The following is a 24,741-nucleotide window of genomic DNA, read 5'->3' as shown; positions in this document are numbered from 1 at the left end:
ATGTGCACACCAAGGAGCTAGACTGGAGGCCAGGGAAGGCCAAATGTCCCCCCAGAGCTCAGCTCTACCTCCAAATACCAGCCTTTGGTTAAGCCTTGGTTGGCTTAACTTTTGCACACCAAATGCCAGTCTTTGTGGGCTCAGCCTCCAGCTACACTGAGCACACCTGTTGCTGGGGTTATTGCAGACTCCAGACCACAGAGAGCTGTGGTATGGTCAGTTCAGCTTCTCAGTACCCCATCCTTGGACAGCTGCATCTGTCCAAGAGGCATGTGTCTGGCCACCTCTGGGTGTGATGTCTTTCACTAGGAATCAGGGGATTTCCACGAAGAGGCACATGTTGCTTGTTCTGGTCAGTTGTGTGTGCATGCAGCAGTGAAGCAGCTCCTCCTCATCCACCCACCGGGGCCACAGGAGAGCTGGCTGATCTCCAGTGAGAATGGGATGCTCCTCTCTCTGCTACTGCTCAGCTCTTGGGCAGCCAGCCAGCCTCAGTGAAGGTGAACTGCTGAGATGTGGTGACAGCAAGCCACTGCCACGAGCACTTAATTTTTAATTCCTCTCAGGGCTTCTTTTCTACCATCCCTCCCTGTAGGCCTAGGGGAAGGCTGCTGGCACCTGTTTCTGGAGCTCATGTTGTTTGTGTTTGGCTGCATGCCTGACCGTGAGGGATAAGAGAGCAGGTCCCTGGCCAGCCCTGCCCCTCCAGAGCAGCTGCTTTCCCAATCCAGCATGCAAGAATGGGACACACAAGGTCCTCTGAGGGCTGGAGCTGCATCCCCGCTCAGTGGGATCTGCCTGCATCACCAGTTCTGGAGCCAGGCTCCTTTGGGCTTATTTTTCCAAAAGCATCTCTTCTTTCTTCTTCAAAGGAACATCCACCAGCAAGAGATGCTTCTTTTCAAGCTGAGCTATAAAAACAGTGGACAGCATGAGCACACTGCCCAATGCTTGCCCCTGGGAAGCAAGGCCTTGCTGGGAAGGAATTACTGGGCTTGCCAGTGAGGAAGCAAAATTGCCTGAAATACTGAAATATCCCTCAGTGCAGACACAGGAGCATGCAGCTGCCCCATTCAGCCTGCAGATCCCCTCTTCTCCCCACTCAAGTAATTCCTCTGCTTAAAAATGTTATTTTGGGAAAGAAATTAATAATGGGAATAGCACTGCAAAAGCATGGGGAATTCAGCAAACAAAAGAAAAGCTGCTATTTTTGAGACTGTCTCAAACTGGTAATTGTGGCTTGTTTTAACCCCTTCTCTCCCAGCTACCTCCCCAACACCCTAATTTGGAGTGCCATCCACAAGCATGGTGGGAGCAGCATGCAGGAGAGGTATATCTTATTACAGGCTCTTGGAGCAACACCACAGCCTACTAATAACTGGCACATGGTGAACTAATAGTGAAATACTCTTTGATTTCTAATCAGATTCCTTGAATTGAGCTAGGGGTTCCTGCAAGGGTCCCAGCGTCTAATAAAAAGGGTAAAAGTCAGGCAAGCAGTTACCCCTGCTAGTGCTTCTGTTGCTTTTTGTCATATCTGAAAGAATTGTATTTTTCTCATTGAAGCATCTCAAACATTATGTGATCTCACTACATCTCACTCCATGGTGAGTGGAGGGGTCTGACTCTGCACAGCAGCAGAGAACCCTGCCCCAGGTTCTCAGCAAAAACGCCATCGCTGCAAGAAAAGAACCTGAATCTGCCAAGGCTGCAGATCCAGTCAAGCAGTATAAATCCATCTTTAACAAATTCACCAAGACCTCCACGGAGCCGATGTGGAGCATGTTATACTGATGTTTCATCAGCTCTCACTTTTTCTTGCCACCGGTGTGGCCAAAGCAGCCAGGTCTCTTTGAAGCCCTGGTCAGGGCTGGCATGGCTCTCTTGCCTGCAGCATCCTGTGCCAAGGGAAGGCACAGGTGACATCTGGACCATTACTGCAGATGGCTCTGCAGTTTCTCCTGACAAAAGCAGCCCTTCTGGGCTAAAACCAAGCAGAAAAGAGGCAAAATAGGAAACAAATGGGGGGGAACCACTGCCCTGATGATACTGGAGGAAGAACGACCAAAGTTTGAGCTTCTTGTTTTCAGTTCCTAAAGCAATCCTATTCTGCCCAAGTGCCGCTGTGCATGTTGGCCAGGACTCCCATGTATGCCATGGAGCTAGCAGCAGGGACAGGGGATGCTCTCTCAAAGGCAATCTCATTTCTGAATTGTCAGAAAAGAATTCTCTTTGTTTCATAAAGATGACTCTACATAGTGCTCCCTGGATTTTCTTTACCAAAAGCAGTATGAGAAAATAAATATCTATTTTTTTTGTCCAGAAAGAGTTCCTCTTTGCATTGCCTCTGACCTTCCCAAATCCCAGCACTTCTGCCTTTCACTGAGTTCTGCTTTTCAGCTTTACCTTAGTGGTGAAAAGGGAGACTTCCTTGGCAGGAGTCACTCAGCTCCTTCATCTGTCCCTGTCAGGAGAGGCAAAGAAAAACACAAATGGTCTTTCTGCAGAAGTTCCCACTACCCAGCAACTCTTCAGTAACTCAGAGACCAGAGAGTCTACACAGACATCAGAGCTGCAAGTGGTTTAATATCATGTGCCATCAAACATTACATGCCTTGCAATTCACGTTGGGGATTTTGATTAAGGAAACCCTTGAACACAGCAAGGAAGAACTGTGAATTCTGATAATGTTCTCAATTTTTAGCAGTAATTGAAAATGAAGGGTGAAGTGAAATAATTGAACATGAAAGCTGTGTGCTGTGTCAAATCAGCAATAATACTCAAGTGAGAGGAGATCATGACTAAACTGAAAGATGTATCCTTGGCCAGCCATAATTTTGCACTCTTCTCATCCACATCACCCTGTGAAATAAAAACACAGGCAACACTTCTGGTGGGACTGTTTCAGTAGGGTCAGAACGACTTTACATGAAAAGCCTATACAAGATAAACAGCAATGAATAGGACTCTTGACAGACAGGTCCAGAGGACAACAGACAGTGCTTCTGCTGAGATATAATTGCACTAATTGGACCTGGGCTTGTGAAGATGGTAAAGCTAAAGAGGACTCTGCAATCATGCTGCCATTCTGCACAAAAGAATACTGTTGTGATAGGAAGCACATAGCAGTTGTGGAAATAATCAGCAGCTTTGTGCTCGCGTCACCCTGGCATCTTGGATTTGTGAGCACAACATCAGCAGAATATTTTCTTTAAAGGTTCTCAGGGCTGAATTGCTTCACGAAGTCTCTTTGAGTGTTATTCAGCTGAAGTTAGACACTTCATATGTGCTGGATCCATCATGTTTTTGCAGTCCTGGAGCAGATGCAGAAAGATTGTGAGGCATAATCAGGAAATCTTGCTGCTCTAGGAATGAGGGAATTTGGTAAGGGAAGAAGCCAGCTTTGACCTCCTTCAGCTTTAACTTGTCTTCTCTTGGGTAAGAGCCTGTAAACCACCTGATCTGCTTGTCTAATAAAACCTCTCTACAAGTAATGTTGGGTGTCTCCAAAAGCTGATTTATTCTATTTATAACAGTAGAACAAGCATGAAACTATTGTTGTCAAGTAGCAGGCACTGCACAAGGGTTGACTGTGCAGTGTTCCTCCAGCCCTACTTTGAACCCAGTGCCCAGAAGAGAGAGCAGCCCTGTTAGCCACAGCTACACCACACGGCAGCAGAACAACATCAGTGCATCATTGCTAACACAGGCAGAGAATTTCACTCTCCCGACTCCTTCAGACAGCTCTGTTTCACAAAAGCCTTGTCTGGCCTGTTCTGCAGATGTCCAGGGGTGTGAAGCAGCACTGCCAGAGGTCCCTGCGTGGGCAGATGCAGCAGGGCAAGAACAGTGACAGCAGCCTGCCCTGGACACATCCTGCCAGCACGAGCTCACTCAGCTCTGCCAAGGGCTCTCCTTCTCCCCTTGTCCCACCCCTCCTGGTCCACCCCATGGCTGGACAGCCTGGCTCCCAAAGCCCCGTTCTCATGACAATGAAATCAGCTAAGAAGCTTTGTGACACATTTGGCAGGTAAACACGTCTCAAAGCCTTTCAGCTCCCATGTGCAGACACAGCTGAAATGCTGCCTCCTGCTCCTTTGCAGTTCCTAAGTACATGTGCAAAAATGCAGTTGTGATGTTCAGGAACCGCTCATGTCCCACCTGTAAACGAGCACTTGCACCTCAAGCGAGGCCACTTGTCCCTAAAGAGCCAACCTGACGTACTGCACCCTCCCTAATAGAAATGGTCATCTGCAGTGACACCCTGAAGCTCCTGCCCTGTGCTCCAGTTGCAGATACCAGACACGGGTGGCAGGAGGTGCATCACCCAAAATGTGAGCGATGGGACAGACATCTTCCCCAGCACCCAGGCAAAATGACAGGGCTGGGTGCAGCTGGGTGTAGGAAGGTGGCCCTGGGCAGCCATGGGAAAATGGTCTTGATCCTCAGAGCACTCTGGGGGTGACAGCATCCCTGGGTCACCAGGAACCGTGTCACCAGCCATCCCATTTGTCCATGCCATCCTTGGGGTCACAGGTCCACACTTCCCCTCTTCCTGTCCTGACATTTCCTCTGGAGTAGCACTGTGACTGTCACTCAGCAGGACTGTGACAGATGTACGGGGACATCAAAGCATCAAGCATGCCCCACACTCAGCTTCTGCCTCCTCCCACTGCCATCCTTGCTTTGTGCATCACAGACTTGATAAGGACATAAGGACCTGACCAATACCCCAGTAAGGTGGTGGGAAAAATTTTTCATGGCTGATACTCTCCTCAAAAGTGCATGACTCAAACAAAAGTGCATGGGATTTACCAACACAAGCCCAGCTAAAAAACACAAGACATGTTTGTTTCCAGCTAGTATGTCTATGATAAGCCATAGATTGTCACAAGAATATAAAACATAAGGATTGACATTGGTGGGTTTTACACAGCTAAAACTTTGCACAACACTGTGAACATGCACTGCAAAAAAAAACCTGAACTACAAAAGAAGATAAACAGAGCTAAACCACAACCCCTCCTCAGCTATCTTCTGTGAAAGAAGGCGTGGCTGGGAATTTCAGGTGCTGGGCAAATTGAAACCAGCGTTTCAGACCAAACGACAAGCTTCTTGGCTTTTCTGCATGTAAATCAGATCCTTACATTATCTCAGTGTCATTTCGTGGCTGAAAGCAATTCAGCAGCTATCAGCACAGCCAGACTGAAATTCAGCAGAACAGGATCTGAGCCCTTCAGCTCACAATGATTAGATGATTCTGTGGAAATGACTCTTACAAAAAAATGAAGTTCAGCAGAAAACTGACAGTGTGTGAAGACCACAGAAGGGAGAGGAACTTTACAACTCAGCCTTCACATTTTCCACCTATAAGATTTCAACATTTTCTAAAGTTGTAGTAAGGGCAGCTTCATCACAGTGCTCCCTCTGGGAAATATCATATTCAGCAATTCCTGAATTACAGTTTCTAATTATATTTTCATACTGTAATGTTGTCTGAAATGCAAATTTGATGACAGAATAATTCAATCCATATAAAATAATTACAAAATTACTGTTTCTCAACCCTCAACTCATACTCCCCGCTATTTAATAAGACAAATTTAACAGCAGCAGAAGTACAGCCAAAACATAGTCTATTTTTTAAACTGTTATCTGACTACAACTGTCTGCATAGATTTTGGCTCACCACAGAAGATTATTTCTAAAATATGACTACCAAAAACATTCCAGAGTTAGTATTTTTTTTGCTTTAGCTTGGAACCAACAGTCAGGTCAACTTTTATTTTGCATTCATAGTACCCAACCCATGGCATATGTGTTTAATTGGAAAAGCAACTGTTGGTTAAAATGCCAAATCTCTACTGCAGCTCAGCTATCATTTAAACCAGTTGTTCCTGATGCTGATGCAGACATTAAATTAGCACAATGTAATGATTTTCAGCAGAGTGGGAATCAACTTCGGTAATAAGTAATTTAAGAACCTGAAACTCCATACTGAAACATCAGTTCCCACTGACAACTGCCACCCTCTACAGAGGATTTTATTCCCCCCATGAATATTGTCTAAGCATTCGCTAGGACCTTTAAAAAGCAGAAATTGCATTCTGTTTGAAAAAATTCAAGGAGTAGTGTTCTGCATTTCAAGGGGTTTTTAGGTTTTATTATGATTCTGGCCTAAATTTAGATTGTCACTGCCCATCAATTCAACCAGATCAAGGTAGAGCACACTGAGTGTGTTATTATTATGAGGCTAGAGGCATCAACAGCTCACATCTGTTTTTCATTTCCCTGCTGTATCCAGTTGTGTGAGAAGCGACTTGAGGAGATCTCAGACGTGACTTTAGCCAAGGTCTTTCCTAAGGTGAAGTGCTCCAATTCCTTGGGAATTGCTGGTCTGCTTGTCCTTCGCCATGGACAAGAGACTGCAGGAAGAGATCATCCTTTGCTCACGTGTGTGCAAAAGGGGTGACATTTTCAAATGGCATGAAGGCTGATAGGAAGTAGGAGGGTCAGTCTAGATGCCCCTAAAAGAAGGTGGAGTGCTGCCAAGCCCATGCGTGTCTCACCTTTCTTCTCTTCATGTCAGAGGATTTCAAGCCCAAGTGAACTGGTAGTGTCACAGCTGCAGCGTTGGGCAGAAGGTGAAGGATGGGCTGCAGCCACCTTCCCCTCTCAGTGATGGGAAAGAACCTACGGGCAGTTTGTTCTTTCCTCATGGTGGGTGGAAGCATGGCAGCACAGAGATGGTTTAGCATTTCATGGGATGCTTAGCATTGCATTGCCTGGCAGCTTCACACACTGCCTAGGTAAACCTGAGTGCTTGTGCAAAGGGTTTGGTACAGAGCTGACCAGTGAAAACCATGAAATCATCAAGAAGAGGCACATAGCCCCAGGATGACTCTCACACGCCATTCCCTGCCCTCCTGAGCAGAGATCTGTGTCATCTCCATTTGCAGATTCTGGCACTGCATGTGATCTGCCTGCCTGCAACTCATTCCCATCTCTGGGGCAAAATGGGTGGAGCCTGGTGATGGGATGCCCAAAGCCCCCAAAGACTCATCAAGAGGGGACAGAGCTGTCACTCTGACAGGCAGGATGCATCCCTGTGCAACCTCAGTGGCACTTACCAACTTCCCCTACAATACTGCCTCTCAGACCACAGCATGAACAGGACCCTTCTGCTAAAATGTAAAGCAGTTTATCATCCTTCACTTTAAGGTCAAGTTAGAGCCTTTTCAAGACTACCTCAGTATCACTAAAGAAAGATACGTCTATTCCATCTGGAGATGAGGAAGGTATTTCTAATAAGTAGCTCCTGAGCAAAAGTTGCATCAATTATATTTCCCTTTACAGGTGGCTTCAAGGCATCAAATGCTATAGGACACTGTATTCAAGCCTAAATGAATGAGCATAAGCCTCAGCCCACACTAAGCATCATCACTCAAACCAAATCTGGGAGGTGACGGCAGCTACACATGGAGTCAAATCCTGCAGACATGAGGGTGAATAACTTCTCTTGAATGGCAGGTGCCACTCAGCTCAAATCTGTCCCCATACTCCTTGGTCCCTCTGCAGATTTACCCCAGCAGTATCAGCTGGTGAACAGGCAGACCTCAGAGGGTGGTGGGCTGTATAAACCACCTCCTGTCCTCCTCCTAGCCCACTCTGGGGAAGTCACACACAGACAGAGGGGGATGGACTGCCATGGGCTGAAACACAGCTCCCCACAGCAGCTGGGGAGCAGCTGTGCCCAGGTGGGTCGCCCAGGCAGGGATGCCAGGAGCCCACTAACTCCCCGTGGCAAGGCTGCACATGAGGTGCCAACACCTCCAACGCTGCAAGGCTCCTGAAAACCTGGGCAAAACTCACCTGTGAGGAGCCAGGCGAGATTCCTCAGGCACTGGTGCAGTGGCATCGGGTGGAGAATTTTATAAAGACAATTTGAAATATTTCAGCCCCCCAGCAATGATGTTTTAGGGCATAAGAGTTGAACTGGAAAGAACTGGTGAGATAACACCAAGTGAAATGGTTTAGACGTTTCTGATACATTTATCCTTGTTCCCTGCTAAGAACGCCAAATACAGTGAAATCCAGAGGACTTAGAGAAGTGCCTTCAGTTTTAATGCCTGTCTTGGCTCTCTTTCTGAAACAATTACTTATGCTGCATTTGATAATATTAGGATATTTTTTATAGATTTTTAAAAAATCTTTTACTGCTCTATGTTTTGAATTGTTTTGTAGTTCTACATCATTTTAGACCAACAGCTGCTTTAGAGAATCATTACCATTATTGATAAACCCTTTGAACTTCGAGGGGAAGGGAACAGGAGTATATAATTAGAGAAGATAAGAAAGATCTAACACACTTTTCCAGGAAACAATGCACATGATGCTTCAGCTGTAATCTGTTCTTAAAACAAATCTATATGTTCCCACACAAACAAACTCAGCCTGTGGCACTAAACTTCAGGAGCTCTGGGATATCCTTCCCCACAACAGCCACCTCAGAGTAAGTGCAATGGAGAAACAGACTTAAACTCCCTCTTGTTTTTACGTAAAGACACAAATAGCATTTCATTTTTCAATCACTGTAGTGATTGAAAATTCATGCTGCTCATGCTGCAGTTCTTTTTTTAGCTATTCTAGCTGCTCTCAATGCACAACAGAAAAAAAAAAAAAAAGAGAAAAAATAAGCCCTGTGTGTGTGCTTGTGAGAAAATGGGTGAAAGCCTGTGTTACGGCAATGCTGCTCTCTTGGCATATTTGAGATAATTTTTCAGGAAGGTTTCGATTCTTTCCTCTGTAAACACTGAGAGCGCCGCGTGCCCCAGGAGAGGGGCAGAAAGCCCGGGGAGCGCGCCGGGTGCGGGGACTCCGCCTGAACAAAGATGATTTAAATGCTCCAACTTTGAGAGTCGGATCTTAAGCTGTTCCCGGCTGCATTGACCGCTGGCTTCCCCCTCACTGGACACACTGGGTACAAATCCGACTGAACCGGGCAGCATTAAAAAACTACAAATTCCAGCAGCGGTATAAAAAACACAACGCCTAAACATCATTTCTTTTAACTCCCGAGCGCATTAGCCTAGGCTTACTCACATTCATTTATATTCCTAAAGTGTCAAATGAGAACGATATCATTTTATTCTCCTTTCATGGATCATTAATCTATATTTAACTCCGTTTTGCCGTCTACACACAGAATTAGTAACTGGAAGCTGCTTTGCATTTATCTGATAGTGCTGGGCTTGTTCATCAAGGCAAACTTCCAGCCAAAACAAACAAGTGAAAAAAAGAAAAAAAAAAAAAGTCACTGATACAAGCTGCTTTCTAGTCTATTTTTTTTTTTTTTTAAAAAAAAAAGGAAAATAATCCAAACCTGATGAGAACATAAAGCAAACGGTTACCTCGCACTGCAGAAAGGCAAGTTTTTAATAGTCCATGCTCCGGCAGCCCCGAGGTTGAGCGGCGGCGGGGATGTCTCCAGCATCCAGCGGGCTCCCTGGCTTTGGTGCGCGGCCGGGGCCGCAGGCTCGGCCCCCCGTGACGTCAAGGCGGCCGTCACATGGCCCGGGAGCGCTGGTTGTCCTGGCAACGCCAGCCCTGCTCCCAAATTATTTCAATAGGTCATCTGTCACACTGCGCGCACGCTGGAGCGCCCGGACAACCCAAACACCGCGGGCTCGTCCCATCGCCGACTCGCTCTTAACCCTGTCCCTGTAGGAAAACGCGTCGCTCTCCCTCCTGCGTCCCCAAGCTCCGGCAGAAAAAAAGACATTCTACACCTGGTTTGCCCAAGCAAAGGGGCGCAAGAGCTGCCCTCCGAGGATGCTGGGGCACCTAGCTAAAATTAGGGTCTTTCTAAATGACACACAGCTGAAGTTTTATTCATAGCCGCAGAGACAGATGCTTGGTCAGCCGCGTTTGCCCGGACTGGAGGCGAGGCATCAGCCGTGCAGGGCTGCGGGCTGGTCCCCAGATCGGCCTCATGTCCTTTAGCCGCGGTACCTGCTCCCTCTGCTAGCCTGCACCTGATGCTTCTCCAGCTGCTCCCAGCAAAACATCACGGGAAGGGGGACAAAGCAGCACATGTCTCCGTCTGATTCTGATTCACCTGTGCAGCCTTGTCCTGCAGGAAGAGACGCAACACCAGTGTCTCAAATTTCCTTGTAACTCTAGCTAAAATCCACTCCTTCCTCCAAATTTCCTTTTTTTCTCCCTCTCCACCTTACCAGAGCCCTGCATGCACATGCATGCACCAGGAGTAGGATACAGAAGATGCTGGAGAAGGGAAAGACTTTCACCTGTGAGAAGCAGGGAGGAAAGACAAAGAGCAACAAGAAAATACTTCTGAGCTCATCAGGTCTGGAAGAGTGGACAGTGAAGTGGAAAAAAAACCTCAGAAAACTGAACAGCAGATCTCAGAGGGTTGTGGTAAGCCAATTGCAAGAGGATATGGCAGAAATTGGTGTATAGAAATTCCACCTGAACAGGAGGAAAAGCTTCTTTACTTTGAGGGTGACAGAGCAATGCAACAGGCTGCACAGAAAGATTGTGGAGTCTCCTTCTCTGGAGCTATTCAAAAGCTTTTTGGATGCAATCCTGAGTAACATGCTCTAGGGAACCCTGCTTGAGCAGGGAAATTGAACTAGGTGACCTTCAGTGGTCCCTTCTAATCATTCTGTGAGCCTGGGATCAGCAACACCCAATTCTGCTTTACACAGCATTCAGTGAGCAGGGCATCTCCTACACAGTTCACCAGCAGCCTCTCCAGCACCAGCACTGCACTGGGAATTTCTTGGGCAGCTGGTATTAGGGGGCAAAGCCCTTTGGGATCCTGAGCTGCCCCCTGAGCCTCAGTGCAAAGCAGTGAAGAGGGCTCAGAGTTATTACAATAGAATAAGGCAGTCTCCACTGTCTAAAACTCATGCCATAAAAAGAAGATATTCATAATTAGCTAGGAAACCTGTGACTGTTTAACAAAACAAGAATAATGTGATGAATTTAAAAAAACCCACTGATTACTGCATGTGTTGCACATAATCCCACATATTAATCCAATATAGAAGGCTGAAACTTCATGTCAACACCCACCAATAAAATTGTATCATAACTTACAGATGTATTCTTTCACTTAATGGCAATGTTTGTACAATACTACATAAAGTTTGGGTTTGCAGTTTAAAAAGATATCTCTCAACACTGTGTAGTGCATTCCTTTCTATCGGTCTGACAAAAATGCATGCACCTGAGAGATTTTAATGGTTCTTAATTCTTCTAAAAGCCTCTTCACACAAGGGGAACACAAGCACAACACAGGCATTTTCATGGTCACAAAACATTCAAGAAAACCATTTTGCTGGATCCCTAAAGAGCTGGCAGAGATAGCCAGGCAGGATCATAGAATCATAGAATGGTTCTGGTTCAAAGGGACCTTAGAGTGCACCTGCTTTCAATCCCTCTGCCATGGGCAGGGACACCTTTCACTAGATCAGGTTGCCCAAAGCCCCAGCCAACCTGGCCTTGAACACTTCCAGCAATGGGACACAAACCACTTCTCTGGGCAACCTATTTCAGTGTCTCACCACCCCCACAGAGAATAAATTCTTCCTAATATCTAATCTCAGCCTGCACTCTTTCAGTTTAAAGCCACTACTCCTTGCCCTGTCATTACATGCCTTTGTAACAAGTCCCTCTCCATCTTTCTTGTAAACCCCTTTGGGTACTGCAAGGCTGTTCTACAGTCTCCCCAGATCCTTCTCTTCTCCAGGCTGGAGAACCCCAACTCTCACAGACCCTCAAGGACCTGCTCTGCTCCTGTGTAAGTCTGGTCCTCCACACCTGCAGACACATGGCTATGCAGAGCTTCATCCTCCAGCATAAAGATAGCCCTTTCACTCACCTTTACAGGATATTTCTGCTGCAGTACAAGAGCTTAGAGGAGTTTTTAAACCATGCACAGTGTTTATAAGGGGGTACTAATTATATGTTGAGAGGGTTATAATTTTCATCAGCTGAAAGATGCTAAGTGAAAAAAATGCTCTGAAGAACATATGATAATGGCAGTTTAGGGTTGGATGTTCCCAGTTCCCAAGGCTTGGCAGAGCTTTCCCACACCTCCCCAGTGATGTGGCTCCTCCACAGGGATATTTTCTGAATTGCTGACTGAAATCCCTACTTCTCTGCAGTGCTTGGTGTGACTGTCAAAGCTTTCCAGGACCAGGGTCAAGGGAGACCTTACACCATGCAGACAGATGCAGAAATGAAAGCAACTGGACAGCATCTGTCCCTCAGAGAGCTGAGGTATCCTGCTAGAAGTGGCAGAAAAACCTATATTCCCTGAATTAACTTTTCCATGATAAAACCTCCAACATAAAAACAGCTTCCTCTACAGTTTCAATCAACCAAGCGAGTTCAAAGCAATGAGACATGGGCACTGAGAGGAAAAATACAAAACAGATATTTTATGCAGAGAAGGACTTGTGAGTGATGGCTGATCAAGAAGTCAAAGTGAACTGGCAGTCTAGAAAGCTTAGAGTAGTTTAGTTTAGTTTAGTTTAGTTCAGAAAGCTTAGGGCTTTTAAAAGTGTTTTGTTTTATTTAGTTTAGTTTAGATTAGTTTAGTTCAGCGAGTTCAGTTTTAGCTGTCAGCCCAGAAAGCCAACTGAATCCTGGGCTGCATCAAAAGGAGAAAATTAGAGGAGAAATAAGGGGATTGAACAATCATCAACTTGTAGTGCAACAAGGAAAAGTGTAGGATTCTGCACCAGGATGGGGCAACCCAGGATGTACAGACAGACTGGGGAATGAGAGGCTGGGAAGCAGCACCACAGAAAGGGACCTGGGGGTCCTGGTAGATGGAAGGTTGAATATGAGTCAGCACTGGATGATCTTTGGGGTTCCTTCCTACCCTTAACATTCTACAATTTATAATCTGAAGCCTGCTGAGAAACAAAGGCATTGCATCCATCTGGAACCATGATAAGAAGGCACTCCTCCTCCTCCTGCTACAGGAACATGATGCCTCCTGGGGAGACGTTTCTGTCATGCATTTGGGAACACCTCTGGCCCTCCCACCCCTCCAAGTCTGGGGCCCATGGAGGGAATGGGGGTTGGCTCCTTCATCCTTGGATGATGGACAATCTGCCAGAACTTCACTGACTGCAGCAAAGTGTGTCATGTATCATAATACACACACAGATATCTCAAATACCTAAACCTAGGGCAGACGTGCATCAGGACCTGTGTGATAACTTACACACAAATGCAGTACTACAAGGTAGGGCACCATCCAGCTTTCCCCCTCCACTTCTTTTGTCTCCACAGAGCTAACAATAGATAACATTTGTTTGCCCATAAAATGGAAGACATGCAGGGAGCAGAAACTCTATATGGGTTGATCTTTGAACCCACAAGACTAGATCCTCCCTGGCGTCAATCCCCGCTCTCAGGAAGGAGCCACATCCATGCAAGCAGCTGCGAATCTACTCTTGGCTTTCCTCTTATCAAAACAACACTTAGAAAGCATTTCTTATTGGAATCTTCCCTCAAACGTCCACTACTTTTTACTGTTTTTAAAAATAAAAGGAAGGAAAAAGGCACTAGGCATGATTTTGATGTAATAAATATAAAGAACAAACCACATGTGTTTTGTTAGCCTCTGCAGCTTGCTGTTTGAAAGAGTGGCTAATGTTTCCATTGGCATTGGTTACATAGATAAAAAGGAGACAGAAACAGGGCTCAGCAAACTTGTCATGTTGACTTTTGCTCTTGTAGAAAAACAACATGGAAAAAACCCACAGGAAAAGACGTTTTAGTTTTGATACAGCTGTCATGGCACTACTAGCACAGGGGGTTTTGAAACAAAAACAAGAAGAGAAAGTGGTTCAGCCCACCCTGTTCACTGATGGCGGCTCAGTGAAAGAGTTATTGTTTGAGTCAAATCAGGTGGAAGACAGTTTCCCAGGAATGCAGCACTGTAAGAAGATCGTACTCTCTCCATATATCTGTCATGACTCTTTACTGCCACTAATTCCTTCCCAGGGAGAGTGAAAGATTCTGCTTTCCAAAGCAGCAGTTCTTGTTTCCTGTACTGTACCAGTGGCTTTGGGGATGCCCCCAGCGCCATTCCTTAAGACAAGAAGGGAGACTCTGCGAGGGTGTGAGTGTCAGCAGTGAGGATCTGGTCCCAACAAAGGCCTCTGACAGCTGCTGCTGAGGGGTGGGAAAAGCTCTTGTAGTGATTTGCCTTTTTGTGACATATTCTGTAGAAAGGATCACTCAGTCTGCAACAACTTTTCTGGCACTTGAGCCTAAATAATGCCATCATCTATCCTTGGGCAGTATTGCACTGATTGTTTTTACTGCTGAGATGTGCAACAGCTTATTTCAGAGGTTTTCCTTGCACCTGCTTCCTCATAGGAATTGATCACTTTTGGGGCTTGTGCATGCCTCCTGCATCTCCTCCCCTATGCCAATGCCTCTACATCCTCTCCTTTCTCAACTTATTCTCCTGGATTTCCCTTGCAGTGCCCTCACCTTCACTCTGCAAAACTCCCTCACCTTCATTTTAGATGGGAAAACGTCTTGAACCATGAGTAAGATAAAACTCACGTTCTGCCACCTTGCACATCTTCCAGGACAACATCTACTCCAGCAGCTAAAAGGAGCCAGGACCCATTTCTTGGCCTATGGATCAGATGTCATAGCACACTGGAGCCAGCAGCAGCAAACCTCTCCCCCAAGATGGTGGCCTCATCCCTTTTCTCCTGTTGTGAAGGACCTCAATCCTCTGCTCTTCCCTAAACCACAGCCAGGAGAGTGAGAGGAGTTGAGGCTGGCTACCACAACAGTCATTTAGCCTCTGAGCAGCAGCAAGTGTGCTGGATTGGAATCACCCCTGTAGGAATCCCATCTCACTGGCACAGAAACACCAGGAGACCAGCTCAAAAACTTAAGAGACTAGATAAAAAATGAAATATTCTTAGCTGGAAAAAAAATCCCCTCATCTAGCAATCACAGTCAGTACCTCCTAAGGGACCAGTCAAGACAGACTTTGCTGCTGAATGTGGATGCTTTTCCATTAATTTATGCACTTGAGTTGTGTGTCCTTATCCAGGGGCCAAACTGAAAGAAAACAAGGAAAAGTAATTTGGATCAAACAAGAATTGATTAGGTGGCAACATGCAGGGAAAAAAATTGCACTTCAGATCAAAGGAAGCATTTAGGGCATTTTAAAACAAGCCAAGGATATTTGGAAACAAAGGTCTTCATCTGCACTGGCACTTCAGCAAAAACCCATGTGGGCAGGAGGGGCCACCATCACTTGTCCTGCTGGTGGTCACCCTCCCTCATCCTTGGGGCCTGTTTGGCTGGGAAGCACAGACCACCCCTCTCCTCTCAAACTCTGATATTTGTACAGTCTAACCTAACCTAGCTCATTTGGACTGAATTTACTGGTTGTTTGCAATGCCTGAAAGCAGCACTTTTTGGAGAATAATTGGTTTACCAATTTTTCATCCAGACCAAAATAATATTTCAGGTAGCGAATTACCGCCTAAGTCCTCCTGCAAGGATCTCTGTGGTCTCAGGAAAACATTTTCTAATTGTCTGGCTCTTCTGTGTCTCTTCCTCACTGTGTGGAGGTCACATCTGAGCTGCAGAGATATTAAGATCCTGACCCAAAGTCATCTAAGCACATGGATAACCTTACGCTGGCTGGGATGTTACACGTGTGCTTAAGTATTTGCTGGATCAGAGCCCAAGTGCCTGACAGCATCGTGGAAACCAACCGTGCACACAGCGATAGCGGTGCAGAAAAACAAAGAAACAAGATAGAAATACCCTTTTCCTCCCGAAGAAATCTTTCACCAATAAGGAGTAGGGAAGATAAATCAGTAACAGGAATTCAGTCATATATATTTTAGTCCCACATATGTGGAAAGGAACTTTCCCAGTTTTTAAAAATTTCATTGCAGTGCTAATCGCATCTGGCAAATTTCAAATGTTTTTTGTTTTTTCTTACTTTTCTTTTCATGTGCTTTCACTCCCTCTTTTTCTTCCCCCTTTCCCTGAGTTGCTGCTGTCCCTTTCTGGGTAGTTTATCCTATCTGAGTAGCTGCTGGTATTTAATTTGTAATAGCAAATCACCAGCCAGCAGCCTGCAGTTCCACATGGAAATACTGTATCACACTTCTGTAAAATATTCCAGTTTGTGAATAGCCCAATTTATAGAAAAGTGAATTTCAGCAGACCCTTGACATGGTGTTTCACTGCCCACCTTCAGGAATGACAGCATGATGTTATCCTTCCTTCATGGAGACACAGCTGTACCAGTGCTTCCCATGGCTCTGAAGCCCTCAGCTCATATCATCCCTTGGCATTGCAAACCTGTTTTCCTCTCCAGAGGGTGGTGGTGTTTTGCTGCCCACTCCCAGGAGCCCAGATGGTGCCTGTGTACACCCTTGCAAAGGGGGCTTCTGCCCACACATCTTCCCCAGAGGAACCTGGGGGACGTGGGGCCTTTGGGCTGCGATGGTCACTGCCAGCCTCCTCCTCACCCAGCTCCAGGTTGCCACCCAGACACTATCTTGAGGAACATCTTCCCTGGGCTGAACTGGGACACAATAAACAACTCATTCTGCCTCAATTCTCTGCGAATCCTAACCTGGACATTTCTGTGTCCCTCCCAGTTACCCAACACTTCCCCAGCACCCAGTCTCTGCTCCTCAATGCTAGATGAGTAAAGTCTGAATTGCCAGCTTTGCCTGGCTTTTTATCGTTGGGCAGGCAGGGGTCAGAATAGAACAAAAGGTCAGTTCAGAATACTCTGGGGTTTTGCTTTTGGAATGCAACTTGCTGTCCTTGCACACATTGATATACGGCATCTCTGGCAGGTGCTTCCTTAACTTCTTCCTCTACAGATAATATGGAAAGGTTTCCTGGTGTCAGTACCTGCTGAAGAGATAGGAAAGAAAGCATTTTTGGCAACTGTTTTCTGGCTTACACCAAGTGTCTTTGCCCTTTCCTTAATCACATACACTTCTCCCCTTTCTCCCCTTGATATCCAAAAGGTAAGCTGTGATAAATTTGTCAGACATTTCCTAAACACAGGAGTAGGAGACAGATAAACTATTGTGCTAGGACATAGACCATCCCTACTGCTTCAGCACCCACTTTGTCCAAGCAGAGAGGAAGGACCTGGTCGTGCCTGATCAGCAACTCCAACAGGAGTGGCCAACTCCATCCCTCAGACATCCCATTTCTCACTTTTGCCTTTTCCAGCCTCTGCTGCTGGTGCCTGCCTGTGTCCCTGGCCCTGCTGTGAGAAGGATGGATGTGTGGACCCCAGTTAGGCACATACAAGCAGTGCAAGCTCACAGCAATTGCCCAAAGGCAAACACACGAATTTTCATACCACAGGCTCTGCAGCCTGGCACTGCAACAAGAGGAAGGCACAGAGCAGCAGGAGTGATTACTGCATGGCCAGGCATCCGTGGCAGCAGCAAAAAGCTGTCAATCTATGGGCAAATGGGAGCAGAATACCCTCTCTCTAATCATCTTCCACGCATTCCCCACAGGTGATGACAAACATGGAGTGTATTAGGACCCTGGACACTAAGCCAAATGTTTGAGACCTTTCCAGTCTCCAGATGGTATTTTGTGTCTCTCCTGAAACCAGACCTGATACTACGGCACACTGTCCCCACGTAAATGTGATCTTGCATGTAGGGCAGCTCCATGGCTGGACCCCACAGATAAACAGGCAGATGTGCTCTGAGCCCATCAGTGCTTTAAGTGAACTGGAATATAAAGGCAAATTCCCACAAATCATTTCAGTCAGTCTTTCTGTTGATTTACTTTACTCCATGGGTATGCATGCACACGTGGTTTTTCACAGGCAGGTACGAGCTCACTCTGTCCCAGTTTGAATTGACTGGAAACCAGGTGAGTGTGGTTTACACGGGAAAAAAAATCCAACAAAACTGAGCAAAGAAGGCAGCAACACTTAAGACAATATTTGGTTGCTGCAGATCACAAGTAAGACAGAGCTGACAGCGGCCTGCCAGAAACATGTAGAAATACCCCAAGAATAAAACATAAACAACCTAGGAACAGCCCAATTCTGTAAGATCCAGTTACCAATATTGCTGCATCTATGGCTTCTATCTGTCTTTAACAGGAATTCAGAACTATGTTGTCCTTTGATTGAAAGGCCTCACTGCATGAAGTACCTTCCTGTTCCTGGTAGAGATGACCCTATCCAGGCACAACGGATGTCCCTGGACTCCTCCTAGAGAGTGAAAACTATGGCTGCTTTCCCACACTATCTCTGAGTGGGACAGTCGCCCAGTTGTGTTAAATCCCAGCAACCAAACTCATCAAAACAAAACAAACCAGAGCAAAAGTGAAGCTGTCACTGATATGAGAGGGACATAACTTCAGTAAGCCAGATGACAAGCCATGGCTGGACACTGCAGATCCAGACCTTGCCTCCTTCCCCTCATCAGTGTTGTCAAGAGCAGCATTTTCCAGCTGGTGTGCCCTGTTTTTTTCTCAGATGAATGCCACCCCAGTTTGAGGATGGCTTCTAGGCTACAAATGCATCCACTTTTTAAGAGGATGCGAAGACAAGACAAATACAGGTAGATGCAAGAATCTCTGCTCCTGACTCACTGATTCTGAATACTGCTGTCACCCAGTCCTGCTCAGCCTCCTCTTCCAGGTGGTCACAGACCCTATCAGGCCTTAAGTGGCACCTGCTTGTTCCTTCACTGTCCTTCTCCTTCCCTGCCCTGGTCCCTGCAGAGTCATCATGGGGCCAGAGTGCAAAGCCCTGTGCTCTCCAGGGCTGTGCAAGGTGTTACAGCTGCATGTGTTATCTGCTTCAGGAAGATTCAAACAGGAGAGTGAAATTTTATTAACGCTGAATTTGATTAAAATCAAATTTTTCACCAAAACTGGTGAAAAACAAATCGAAATTTTTGAAATGTACTGAATAAGAACTGCCCCAAAACAATGTTAACTTTGCAAATGGAACTCACCCAAGTACTTAAGTGCTGCAAGCCACCCCAGCAAGACAAGAGCAAAGACAGAGAGAAGTTATTATGTAGAGAAAGGATGACATCCACATTAAAGGTGATCTGGGTACAGTCCCAAAACAAATTTAATCCTTCATCTCAATCTGCAATACAGCAGGACAATGAACAGTGGGGCAAGGATAGGGTAGCTAATCAGAATATGGGGGTGACAATTACCAATGGAATAACATTTGAAGACTTTTAATGTGTTTGAATCAAAAGACCAGATGATCTGTGTCTAAGAATCAAAGAATAATGAAAGAGTTGGCAAATTAAGCAGTAAGTCTGGCAGCAAGTGCTTCTAACAAATATTTCTACTTCAGGCTGTCTCTAATCAAAGGACTGTAAGTAATGGTCACAAATATGGGTTCCTTTTTCTGGTCTATGTAGCATAAAAAGCATAAAGTCATATTTTAAGGGAGGAATAGACAGAGGAAGAGAATACAAGCCCATATCTTGATGAAACAGATGCATTCAGCTTGGCCAATATCTGCTTTTGATAAAAGGATTTTACTGGGCAAAGGAAATGTTATTTACCTAGACTCTGCTAAACCACTCAGCATGATACAATATGAGTAGGTATTAGAGAAAACAGAGATTATGCAAGCTACAAGAACTGTAAGGTGAGGAGGAACTGGCCAGTGGGCAACAACTTTCTGAACCTGGAGTAGGCTGGCAAGTGGACCATGGCAGAGATCCTCAAGGGTGGAGCTTAGGAGTGCTCTAGTTTATAATGGCACAAAAAGCAATATTTTGCTGGTGAAATGTGGTGATGAAGATGCTGCCTACATGCAAAATGATCATAGTGTCAGAGGATGGACAGAAAAATTCAAACTAGAAAGGGGCAGAGATGCTTGAGGAATGGGAAGTTTACCTGTCTGGAGGAAAGAAAGATAGTTCTCAGCTCTTTTCCCTTCAGCTCTGGTCAGACTGGATGAGCTAAAAAACAATTTTTAAAGAGGTATGGAGGGCATGGAGCAGTGGCCATCACTATTTCCAAGCACATACTGCGTATCCCATGGACACTTCCCTGAGGACACAAGGGAGGCAATGGCATATTTCCATTTTCACACTCCTGCTGGGTTGGTTAGACTTGACTCAAAACTTTCCTTTTCAAGACATGTGTTTGGCAAAGAGCAGTGGCTCCTTGAAACTACAGTCCACAATAAAAGGGAGACACAGTTCAAGCGTTTTATTTCTCTTAACTGTCTGCATATTTGTCTGCATCTCTTTTGAATTATTTTTTTTAAATTTTGAATTGTTTTACCAAAAGGTACATCTGTTCTGGAAAAAAGGCAAAAGAAAGCAAGTTTCACTATGCTGGTAGTTAGTCACCATTTTGAACTGTTGACACAAAACTTTTCATAGCTAGGCAATGCAAAAACAAAAACAATATAAAATAAGCCTGGATTTATCTCTTGGAAATTCTCTGTTGGAAAATTAATTGGATAAGGGAGTTTTTCACATTGCCAATTGGCAATTTTTAGAGGATTTTAAGGTCTTTGGTGGATTAGCAACATTGAGCATAAAGCAGTTAAACTGTGGGTACACAGTAAATGGCATTTACACAACAAAGTCCCACCATGACACTGACAGGACAGGACTAGATCAAGGTAGCTGACCAAAAGAAAAGGAGTAGGCAAAAATGAAGGGGAAAATTATTATCATGAGCATTGCCTTTCATTTTTGAAACAGCAAGCAAAAGAAGCCATTAGAAATACATCTAAAACTAATGCTAGGAAAGGCAGTAGTGGAAGCTCCTAGGATAAGCAGGAACTGTTTCTTATTACTGGTTGAAATAAATCTATTTTGTTATGAAAGAGGTTAAAGCAAATACTTAGTTTCCTCTAGAGTCATGTCTATGGCCTCTGTGCTCCCTACCACAGTGACCTCAGACCTGCTCCATGTCCCAAATAATTCTTCACTACAAGTCTCCCAAGCATTCTTCACATCTGCAGACAGCTCCAGAATCCTTCCAGTTCTTCCATTTTGTTTCTGAGCTGCCTCTGTGGGGCACCCAGCTCACCACCAATGTCCACAGGCCAATCATGCTCTGCCTTAACCTCCTGCTACTACACACTGATGGTTTTGGACATGGATAGTGGTAGCAATGGTAGGCTTCATCATGGGCTGCATGGCTGGTTTAGCAGTATGTCTGAGCTGATTAAACTGCACAAAGAAGGCCTGAAATCTCTCTGTATATCATTGGGTGGAAGATTGTTAATTTGGATTTATTTTAATAAGCTATTATTTTTCACAAAATATAGAGGAACTTGTGTTTTCAGGGCTGATTTCCCCAGAAGGGAGGCTACCACCAGTCTGACTGGATTTGGGCAGTGGTTTCAAAAGCTGCTTGGGGGGCACAGTGAGACAAGAGATGAAGACATGCTCAAAGAGACAGTGTGCTCAAAGAAATGCTATTTTAACTGCCAAGCAGGACAAAAGGAGCAATCTTCTGCTCCTGCTAATATACAGCACAGCAGACCCTGGATGCAGCACCAGTCTGGCATACTGTCCTTGTAGAAGGTCAGTCACAGGCCACACTCCTCCTCTGCAGCTTTTCTCATGTGAGGAGTTCTACAGGAGCTCACACCATCCAAAGGTTCTGTGAAACAAGCCTCACAGTGTCAAAATTGTGGAAACTGGCAAGATGGCAAGAAAAAAGTGAATTTTCCAGAGGGATACAGAACTTTCAACAGCAGGACAAAACAACAAAGGCAGAGCCATCTACACCCTGGACTACTCTACACATTGGGAAAACTATTGACTAATTTTCTTCCTTGTGGATAGCAACTCTGGAACCCATTAATAATTGTGGTGGATTGACTGAAGGAAGTTAATTCCATTTCAGTCACAGTACAACCACTCTGGAACTAGGATGGACACCACTAGGGCATGCAGCCTGCTGCACATCCCTGGGCTATCCTCTGACAGGAACCATAATCCCAGGGAGTACATCAGGCCTCTGTTGAGCATGGGGAAAAATTTCTCATGTTGGCTGGGTCTCTCTTCAAGGCAAAGTTCCTAAGTTTCAGGTGGTTTTGCTGCACTCAAGAAAGAGCTACAGCATCTTGACCATCCCAAGCTGGTCGTTTAACCCCCTCTGAAAGAGGAAAGAGGAAATGTAAATGGAAAAAATGGTCTGTAATTTTTACAGCTTTCCAGGCATAGTAGGCATGATCTTCTTCACTTTGGCAGCTATTTTAATCTTCAGCTCAAACATCTTTTCTCAGGGGATTTTTCTGCAAAGGTCTCCTGCTCAAAGCATGTAGAACTTGCATTGAGCTCAACTGGTGCTGAGCTGTTCCATCCTCTTCATCCTCAAGTTAAAGCCTAGCAATGCCTGCTACTTTCTGTCCAAATAATGTACAGTCCCAAATAATTGGGCCACAGCATGGGTGACAGACCTGCAAACTTGCTGGGATGGACCTCACAGTTCTCTGCTTCCTGTTCATCTGCTGCCCCAGCACTGAGAGTGAGCCCAGCTAAACCAACACCAGCCCTGGGACCTGGGCTGGAGAGCAGGCCTGCCTGTCCTGTGTGTGCTGAGATTAGCCCATGCTGCATCCTACTAAACAGGAGGTCTAGTGATACTCCAGAATTTAGGGTTTGTAGGATAAACGGCATCAGAAGTCTGTAAAAGTCTAGTTTCATTTTCACCAAAGCTGTCTCCGTTCCTGCCTCTGTTACCTAACCAATTAAAAAAAAACCCAAAAAGACTCAAAAAACCCCAAATCTGTAAATCTATCATCTGCAGTCCCATTCCTGCTTGCGTGGCTGTAAACATCTCTGTCCAGATCACAAGAGGCTCCTTGGAGTACCAAAAACCGGCTGGATCCAGGACAGAATTACATTGCATCACATGGAACCAGGGCCGAATGGGACTAAAACCAGTAGACTTTGAGTGGCCTGAAGGTCCCTGCTCCCTCCACATTGTTATGATACATGACCTTTACTGTGGAACAGGGGAAAATATACCAAAACTTTAAATAGGGTAGTTATTTTCATTAGTGGTACCTCCAGACACCCTGGTCCAGAAATGCAGTGTAATTGTAATGCAGCTTCTGCCTTCAACACACAGAATTCCTTCTCCTACTGGGCTTTCCTACCCAGTGAAGCTTGTCCAGATGTAATCAATAGAGGGATGAAAGACTGTTTTGGGACAGCTGTTGCAGGGTATATCATTCCTCTGAAGAGATTCATACCCAAAGCCTGAGAGAGCACTTCAAGACACCTGAGGATGTTACTCCCTCTGAATACTTTATACCTGTGGTGGTTCAGAGTATAAACCCTGCAAGTCAGACCCTGATTTCAGTAAATGAGTTGTATCAGAGGTTAGTAGCAAAGTTTCAGTAATGTTTTTGAGAGACTTCTTTACATGAACAAGCCTGAAACATTTGGAAACTATTTGGATTTTTTTCAGACACATGCTGCTTAGTTCACCATAGTTAGAGACAGATTTTGGACAGAGAAGCATGGAAATGTATCCAGAGTGAGACTCTTACAAATGTTCCAGGCCAACTCCACTGTGCTGATACACTTAACAAGTTCAGGAGATTGGGAGGTGTTTTCAGCAGGTGTGTGACCAGCCCTGCAGACGTCACAGACGTACTGGGACAGGCAGGTCTGGCAATCCCCTCCCGGTGGCCTTGACCCTACTGAAAGTTTACCTACACTGCAAAGCTTTGTGTATCTATTTCTATTTCTATTTCTATTTCTATTTCTATTTCTATTTCTATTTCTATTTCTATTTCTATTTCTGTTTCTATTTCCATTTCCATTTCTATTCCTCCCACCATGCCTTTTAAAACACTGTCTTGCTATTATTTTGAGTACTAATTCAAAGTGGACCTGTATCCTTTCCAACCAGTCCATTCCTTCACCCAGAGGCCAGTACCCAAATATGAAGAGTGGTCTGCTGCACTCTGGAGAGGTCCCATATCCTTCCTGGACCAGCCTCTGTGTGAAAGGGGCTCTGCACAACCTTTAGCTGCTTTGCAATACAGTGTTTCCTCTTTAAATATGAAATGTCAAGATTTTCTAGGAATATTTTATAGTTTGAGATTGGATTATACCTGTCAAGAGCAGGGATGTACTGCCAATATCAGCTGACTGTGGTGATGGGGATGGAGAGTTGGGCTGTGACTGAGAGCTGGGAGGTGGGATGCCCAGGATGAGTAGCCAGGAGAAACAGGAAGAGGAAAAGGCTGAAAAGGAGGATGATCCAAGTTTGCAAAGGAAAGTCCTGCCCAGCAGGGATCATGGCATCAGAGAGAGCCTAGTTGGGGGTGGTTTTCAAAAGCTGGCTCAAGACCTGGGGCACTTTTCTTCTTACTCAGCCTGTTTTGGCACACAGAATCCCTTCTGGTGTGTTCAAGCACTGACATGATGATTTGAGAACCTGGTTTCACATATTTGCATCTCTTCAGGAGACACATCCTGTTACTTATGCCTGTTCACACTTCTGCTGGTGCTGCCAGTGGTGGCTCAGGAGAGCTGTCCCCAGCAGCCTCTCTTAATCTGCTGTCTGAGCACTTCATCTCTGATTTACAATAGTGCTTGGGACAGGAGTGGCAGGAGTCTTTACAAAGGTTTTCCAGCCTCTGCCAGCTGCCCTGCAAGATGCCTGGCCTCATGTCTGCTTATTTTATATCATTTA

The 24,741-nt window shown here is 45.4% G+C and overlaps 1 protein-coding gene across 6 annotated transcripts in view; it reads right to left on the bottom strand.

The window, feature by feature from the left end:
* The window catches only part of NCALD (neurocalcin delta), a 58,025-nt gene extending 48,490 nt beyond the window's left edge, over positions 1 to 9,535 (bottom strand). For 2 of the 6 annotated variants that reach the window (XM_088051150.1, XM_088051148.1), the window contains exons 1-2: positions 9,411 to 9,522; positions 2,407 to 2,464 (exon numbers count right to left, since the gene is read on the bottom strand). The gene's annotated coding sequence lies outside the window, so the exon portion shown is untranslated. Of the gene's footprint in view, positions 1 to 2,406; positions 2,465 to 9,382 lie in introns of all 6 variants that reach the window. The other 4 variants (XR_015771833.1, XM_005516981.3, XM_088051156.1 and 1 more) reach the window with 3 other exon arrangements.
* Between the last annotated feature and the right edge of the window lie 15,206 nt (positions 9,536 to 24,741).

This window comes from Pseudopodoces humilis, chromosome 1, assembly GCF_049639895.1.
Source record: "Pseudopodoces humilis isolate 2021_Gansu_Grassland_sample_001 chromosome 1, ASM4963989v1, whole genome shotgun sequence".
Taxonomy (NCBI): Eukaryota; Metazoa; Chordata; class Aves; order Passeriformes; family Paridae; genus Pseudopodoces; species Pseudopodoces humilis.
This window is presented reverse-complemented; position numbering and strand designations above follow the sequence as displayed.